This window comes from Elephantulus edwardii, unplaced genomic scaffold, assembly GCF_000299155.1.
Source record: "Elephantulus edwardii isolate Elephantulus edwardi_28Jun2011 unplaced genomic scaffold, EleEdw1.0 scaffold00043, whole genome shotgun sequence".
NCBI lineage: Eukaryota > Metazoa > Chordata > Mammalia > Macroscelidea > Macroscelididae > Elephantulus > Elephantulus edwardii.
In genome coordinates, this window is record NW_006399793.1 from 6,758,651 (window position 1) to 6,767,034 (window position 8,384).

General features: G+C 36.6%; 1 protein-coding gene across 1 annotated transcript in view; it reads left to right on the forward strand.

The window, feature by feature from the left end:
• GPR98 (G protein-coupled receptor 98) overlaps positions 1–8,384 on the forward strand; it is a 1,036,968-nt gene that overhangs the window by 614,381 nt on the left and 414,203 nt on the right. The window lies entirely within an intron of this gene.

The window sequence follows — 8,384 nt, forward strand, 5'->3', positions numbered from 1 at the left end:
GGCAATGAAGGAGTGAAAGCCCAGAATCCCTGTGAATGTTCATTGAAACTAATAAAATTTAATAATAATTTAAAAAAGCCTTTGCATTGCCAATGAAACACAGATAGACATTCCTCTGGTATTCTCTGCTTTTAGCCAAGATCTATCTGACTTTAGCTATAATATCCCTAATCCACAGCCTCTTCTAAATCCAGCCTTGCATTTTCTGTTGTGCTGTTCCAGTTGTTTTTGGATAATTTTCAGTAGAATCTAGCCTGTATGTGATATTAGTAATATTGTTCAATAATTTCCACATTCTGTTGGAGATCTCTTCTAGTCGGTTTGCCAGGAGGTTGTCCTCCAGATTTCTTGGCACAATTTACTGAGCCCATCCAGGGCAGCATCTGTTTGTTGCTATATGTCAATTGGTATGCCATTAATTTATGGGGTCTTGTTTTTTTTGCCAATTCTTTCAGAGGAGCTTGAACTTCTTCCTTCATCACTACTGGTTCTTGCTCATATATTGTTTCATTAAATTCTTCAGTGTCTGCCAATTCCTTTTGGTACAATGACTGTATATTCTTTCCATCTTCTTTTAATGCTCCCTGGATCATTTAATATTCTGCCTAAAGGGTCCTTAAGTATTACAACTTGAGGCTTGAATTTGTTCTTCAGTTCCTTCAGCTTAAGAAATGTGGAGCGGGAGAGCTGATTTGATTTTCTTAATCCAGCTCTTTGCACATTTCATTGTAATACTTTACTTTGTCTTTCTGCACTGCCCTTTGAAATCTTCTGATCAGCTCCTTAATATCTTGATTTCTTCCATTTGCTTTGGCTTCTTGGCGCTCCTGTGCAATATTCAGAGTCTCTTCTGACATCCATCTTCGTATTTTCTTCCTCTTCTATCTTTGTAGTGACCTTTTGCATTTTTCCTGGATGATAATTCTTTATATCCTCCCACAGCTCATCTGGTCTTTGCTCATTAGTGTTCAAGGCCTCCAACCCATTCCTGAGATAGTTCTGAAATTCAGGTAGGATAGATTCAAGGTCAAATTTTGGTTCCTGTTGATTTGAAATCCAGTGAATACTACTATCACTCAAATATATGCACCAGCAACTAGATCCAAAGAGGAGGAAATGGAATAATTCTGCCAACTTTTGCAGTCAGAGACTGATCAAACATGTAACCAGGATGTATTAATAATAATGGGTGACTGGAATGCAAAAGTTGGACACAGAGAAGAAGGATCAATAGTTGGAAAGCAGAGAATTGGTGACAGAAATGAAGCTTGTGATAGAATGATAGAATTTTGTACAATCAACAATTTATTTATTTCAAATACTTTTTATAAGAAACATATACTCAGGCTATACACATGGATTTCACCTGAAGGTATGCATAGGAATCAGATCGATTATATCTGTGGGAAGAATTTCTGGAGAAGGTCAATATCAGCTGTAAAAACTATGCCGGGTGTTGATTGGGGAACAGACCATTAAGTGTTACTCTGCTAAGAAAGAGAGAGAGGAAAGGAGGAAGAGAGGGAGGAAAAAAGGGAGGAAGGAAGGGAGGAAAGAAAAAAAAAGAAAGAGTTACATTGCTAACATAAATTCCAGCCTCCAGTGATCTAAGGGGGTTTTCTCTTCTGGTGTAATTGAAAGCCTTAGAAACTCAAGGTATGTTTGGTTATGAGGCAGAACCAACAACAATGGGAGTTTTGCGTTTTTATTGTAATGGTAAGCCATCTGGGGAGGTAGATAGTAGAAGTCTAAATTTGGTCCTCAATAGTTAATGATTGACATTAAGGCTTATTTGCATCCTCTAAGATGCCTGCCTCTCTGCTGTTCAAGAACCAAACATGCAGATATAAAGTCTTTCTTTGCTTTTGCTTCTTCAGGAAAATAGGACTCATTTTCTAATTGCAGACTACATTGTTACAAGCAGACTTGTTTTAGGCATTAACTGCCTAGAAAAAGTCAGCAGCCAATTCCACTCCAGAAACTATAATCAAATAATTGGAGTTAAGTTTCCAGACCTAAGATCTTCAAGTCCTTTTGCAATTTCTATCTGTTCTTCACTGAAAATGGCCAAGTTTCTCTTTCTTCTTTTCTTTACCTTCTTTCTATCCTCTCCTCTTAACACCCTGTAAATTTTGGTCAGTCTCTTCCAATATGACTATTGCTCAATATTCATTCAGATCTCTGAGCCCTTATATGTCTCCATCTGCCTTATAGTACCTTTTCTGAACGGCTAGGTCTGCTCAATGGAGGTCCTGTTTGAATGAATGGAGTGGTTAGAGGTGACAAGGAGGGAGGATTCAGAGGGAAAAAATGTTGGTTATTTCAAAACTTTATCCTGCCACATATTCCTCAAGGTTTCATAAATATCTTGCTTATTATTCCGGGTTCATTTTGCTTATTCGGTCATCTGAGCATCTTGCCCACTGCATTTTGTGTGACCTATATTTTGCCTTTTGGAATGATATTCCATGTTTTAAAATATTAGATCCCTGTGATCACATAGACCACACCTTCTACAGGGTTGTTTGTTTACTATTTTAACCATTTATGATGTTACCACTTGTCTTGGATAACTGAAATGCTAAATATAATCCACTTTGATGAGAGAGCTTTCCTAGTCAATAAATTTCCAGGTACTCCAAGCAGAAGATTCAATTTTTCAGCTCTAGTTCTTATCAAATTAAAAATTAATTCTTTCACACTCCACGCTGTCTGTGCTTTCCAGCCTTTATTATGACATAGATAATGCAGAAAGTGAGCATGGTTGTTAGCAATGAAGGTTGCTATGTCCAGGAGTGAGTAATTAGGAGTTTTGTGTCTCCCTGTTTACCTCCTATCAACTGTCACTGAGCCCTGAAGGTTAACACAGAGCTGAAAGGATCCAGAAGTTGTGTACATTTGTATAAGTTCTGCTTTCTAACATAGAGAAGAAAGTTTGATTGGAATTATGGAACTTAGGGGAATTATTTTCTTTTTAGATTTTGAACTGAAGAAAATGTTCCAAGAGTGGATATGTTTCTGATTAGTATTTTTATTTTGTGTTGTTCAGATATTAAGTCATCAAACATTACAGAATTAATAGCTCTATTGCTGTACACATTTGCAAATATCTTCATCACAGTCAGAAGATGTCCTGAGCTATTGTAGACACCTATCCACGATGTTTAATATCTTTAAGGAAGCAGTGTTTCTCAAATGTGGTTTTAAGATCAACTTCGTCAGAAGCACCTAGAATATTTGTTAGAAATTATTATATCCCATAATTTTGGAACTAGAATCGCTCACAGTGAAACAAAAAAAAATCTTCATTTGCAATACATATATCCTAGATGATACTTACCTTAGAGTTTGTGATAAATTGCTATAAGTGATGAAAGGTCAGACACTGACCATTTTCTACAAGTGTTCTTCCATGTAAACTTTTTTACTTATTCTGGGCTCAGACATTTTGCATTATCGCTTCAGTATAGTTAATAATTACAGGACTCTTCCACTTTCCGTTATTTTTCTATTTCTAGAATAATTTCTGGTGCTCTTTTTTTCTCTTTATTAAGTTGCACCAGACACACACACACTCACAAGCTCACATATGTAAGTTACATCTGCATCCGGGTCTAAATATTTTAAATTTGTTAATATTAAATATTTTTGCATTTCTTTATAAATTATTAAGTTTATATCTTTGTGGCTACAGAAAGCTTTTCTCCTTTTAATATCCAATATTGTCTGTAGTTTTGCTGAAATCAGCATTTTTCAAATTGTATCTCCTTAGCTGATAGTTGTTTATATCTCTGTTTAAACTTTTTCTTGACTTGTAGTCTATAATTGTGGTCTCCTACTACATATTTCCTCTTATATTTAACTTTTTCATTCAGTGTGTTGAACTTCAGTTTCATCCATGCCATGAAATTACAGGGTCATAATTTTTCTAATATTGCATAATATCCCACTGTGTTAATATACCATAATTTGTTTATGCATTTATCCGTGAGTGGACATTCCTATTGTTTCTATCATTCTACTCTTGTTAATAATGCTGAGTAAACATGGATGTGTATGTTTGTGTCACAGCTTTAATTTTTCGAGGTAGTGGCATTCAATTCCTAAACAACATGCCTCTGGAAACTCTATGAACTTTGCGAAATTACAGTTATAGAAAGGCTTCAGGTCTTTTGTTCATAGGGTCACTAGAAGTCCTGCTCAATTTGATGGCAATCAACAACAACAATAACATATATCTAGTAGTCAACATTTCTGGATCATATAATATTTTTACTTACAACTTTTAAAGGAAATGCCATAACTCTCCACGGCTGTTACACTGTCCCACATTCCCACATTTCATATTCCAACCAGCAGTATATAGAGTTTCAGTCTCCCCTAAGCTTTGCCAACATTTGTTATTTACGATTTTTGTTTGTTTTTATGTTTAGTGCCATTATTGTCAAGGTGAAATGGTATCTCTTTGTAGTTTTAATTTGCATATTTGCAATTCTTTAGTGACTTGTGCTTGTGGGTATTTCCACATGTGTTTGTTGGCCACCTGAATGTTTTCCTTGTCAAGTATTTGTTCATGTCCTTTGTCTACCTTTTCACTAGATTCAGATGGTAATCATTTTGACGGTGTCCCACATAATTCCTGTTGTTGTTAAGTGCTATTGAGTTGCAGGCGACTCATAGAGACCCTATGAAGGAGAATCCTCAACGCTAGGGTGCCTTTCATCCTCTCTCCAGGTTCACAGGGTTTCTGGAGGCAAGCTATTACGGAATTAGATGCCATTCCTCCTTCCAAGACATAATTCTTAGACTTTCTTAATTATCTTTCCTTATTATTCTTTCAACTTATTGGTATCAAGGGGTTTGTTCACTGTTTCACTAATTCTTTCTTTCACAGATTCAATTAGAGTTTTTATCCTTTAAATGAATTTGTTTATATGTTAGTGTTTGCATTGTAGGGTTTTAGTTACAGTTTTTGTGTGGTTTATGGTTATCTATTTATTTTTTCAATATGTTCTTGTATTGTTTTCCTGAATTCTTCTAGAGTTTTCTTTTCCTTGATTTCTTTGGTTCATCGATGTTTCACATGATCTGTTTCTCAGCAGGGTAAAAAGTCTTAAATACTTTTTAGCTCCTTATAAAGTTGTCCATTATTCTTTGTCAGGAAAAGCTTCTGACCTTATATTTTTGTCACTTTCTTGAATAATTGTATCATATCTGTGTGTACATGATTTGAAATTGACTGTTTTCTCTAGGACATTATAGTTTTGTCATATTTATTTGTTAATTTTGTGTTACTTTGTTTTGCTCTGAGTTTTTGTTTTGCTATGTCTGAGTAAGTTTACTAATCTTCTATACTTGACCAGCACTATGGTATTACCAGGGTGATAACTGGGTGGGTGGAGTAGTGTGTGAGAGTGTGTTATCAGTCTCTCTTCAGCAGTCACATAGAGCATTTGAAGGTGGCTGAGAAGGTGTTGATTACTATCTGATTTTAAACCAGTAGTACATGGCATTCTCTCATAGATAAGGAAATATATGTGGCTTGTTAGTGGGGATGAGGTCTCTATGTTCTTCTAGAAGAGATAACAGAAACTTAAGGAAAGAAAAAAAAATACAGGAGAGCAGGAATGGAGAAGCAGTGGCGTGGAACTCTGAGGAGTGCTTAATGCTCATTTTGGAGGCAGTGAAGGTACAATGCATGTAAAAGGAGCAATGGTAACATTGGGAAGGTTGACTTTGTCTTCTACCTTATTGTTAAAGGGGAACTGTTCCAATTAATAACATCTATCATACCAAACAAATACCTATATGTTGACATACCTGCCTCCATCCTCCTTCACCTATTTCTATTAATCGTTAGGTCCAATGTTCATTGCAAATTGGCTCACAGAATTTACTGACAATTGTGGCATTTATTAGGGAAATAAGTTAGGGGTGTGGGTGACGAAGACAAAAGATATCACATAGTTAAAATCCAGGTTTAGTTAACAGTAGCCCCAAGCCAGATACCAACTGCCTACACTTGATATAGATGGAGACAGTGCCTCCAGCAAGGGTTAATGCAATGGACAGAAAGGTTATTTTTCAAAGTTCTAATACCAAAATTCAAGGATGGATCACTGATGAAGCAGAGAAGCAGAAGGTTAGAAGTGGGAGGTAGGTCATTCTAGATTTGTCTACACCGCATCTCTCTTTTGCAATGGGCTGTTGTGTGTCAGGAAGTGTGAGGATGGTGCAGGACAGAACAGGGTTCAGATCTTTTGTTCACAGGGTCGCTAAGAGTTGTGCTCAACACGACAGCACCTAACAACAACAATATCTCTCTTTTATTGAGTATTACATGAAGTTTGTCTTCCTGTATCATTCACCTAGAAATGCCATTTCCAAAAATCTCAGATGTCCACACAATTCCAGGCCAGTTGACAAGACACCTCCACTTGGTATTTCTACTCTTTTATCCTTTTTAAATTATGATCCTGAGTGAAAATCTTAAAAAAAAAATTTACACTACAATTTAAAGCCCGTTTCATAATCTAAACTTAAACCTTTTCTGAGTTATTTTTCTAAAATACATAGAGTGTATGAAATCAATGGAGTGTATGATTGGTCTAGTAATGGATTCAACTGAAGAATCATGGCTCATTTTCTAAGCAAATGTGTTTGTGTTTTCGCCTTGCCAGACCTTCACCGTCACAAGATATAATCACGAGCAACAGGTAACAAAAGCTTTTCTAGTATATTTTTCAGGAATTTGGGGATATGGAGACATCAGTACATCTCTTATGAAACAGCTTAATTTCCCTCTACCTCATGAGAGCCAATATCTTTGACATTACAACATGTTTCCAGATTGCCAAATAAAACCATTGATTCAGTCCATGTCCCGTGCCTTGCTTTCTCTCTCATTTCAAGTTTTTAAAAATCCTTGATTGTTTTTACCATTCACCTTTGTTTTTTTACCTTTAAATCCACTGTTACTTTTAATTTAAAACTTAGGGAACTTTCTGTGTGGAACCACTGTGCACATTGGACTGGAAATTCCAAACAACTTCTTTAAGCAAAAAGGGAAATCACCACAAATTTTATTGAAGCTATTACTCAATAATTTCAAAATCAACTAAGACAAAAACTATTCATCTTTGTTCATTTGTTTTCATTATCGTTTTGGTATTCACTGCTTTCAAAACTTAACTTTAATGAACCTGAGGCTTTTCTTGTTGAGATTACCTACAGGTTAAAGTTGTTTTGTTTTGACTTATAGAACTCGTTGTGAAACACTATACTGTCTTGAATATTAATGAGCTTTCCAGTGTGCCTGGAAAAGGAGAGTTTCAATGTCAAAAGGTACGTTGTATATTAAGTAAGGGCTTTAGGAGTGTACCCTTGCTCTAAAGCATTTCATGATATTTCTTGGCTAACATGACTTTGAGTGTTAGGTGCTTTCCTATTGTTAGGTGCTTTCAAGTCATGTATGACTGATAGCATCCATATGAATAACAGATCTGAACCCTGTTCTATCCTGTGTCATCCTCACACTTTCTGACACATTCGAGACCATTGTGGCAATCACTGTGTCAATATCCCTGAGACTGAGGTCTTTCTTTCCTGCACCGACCCTCTACCTTTCCAAGAATCATGTCTTTCTACAACGAATAGTCCCTTCTAGCAACAGGCCCAAAATATATGAGGCGAAGACTTATCATCCTTGCATCCAAAGAGCACACTGGCTGCACACTCTCAAAGATGTATTTATTTGTTCTTTTGGAAGTCCATGGAATGTTCAGTGCTCTTGTTTAACACCACAACTCAAAGACATCAATTCTCTTTCTGTCATCCCAAGTCATTGACCAGCTTTCTGATGCCTAGCACCTAATTGCGAATACCATAGCCTGGATAAGGCACACCTGTCTCCAGACTGGCATTGTTGATTCTCCGTACTCTGGAGATGTCCCTGACAGCAGACTTTCCCAATGCAATTCATCTTTTGATTTCTTGGCTGCTGGACTGTGGAGCCAACAAAACTGAAGCTGTTAACAATCTCAATATCTTCACCCCTATCATGATGCTGCCAAATGGCCCGATGGTGAGAATATTTGTTTTCTTGATGTTGAGCTTCAAACCATACTGAAGGCTGCAGTACTTGACCTTCTGCAGCAAGTGCTTCAGGTCCTCCTCCCTTTCAGTAAGGAAGGTTCTGTCATCTGCATAATTCAAGTTTTTGATAAGTCTCCCCTCAATCCTGATGCCACATTCCTCCTCATAGGGCCCAGCTTCCTGGATGATCTGTTCTGCATATAGATTAAAAAGATAAGGTGCCACTGTTGTAGAATGAGGCTGACATCAGGGTTTGGGTAAGACTGAGAAAAACTGGATAAATTATGTTT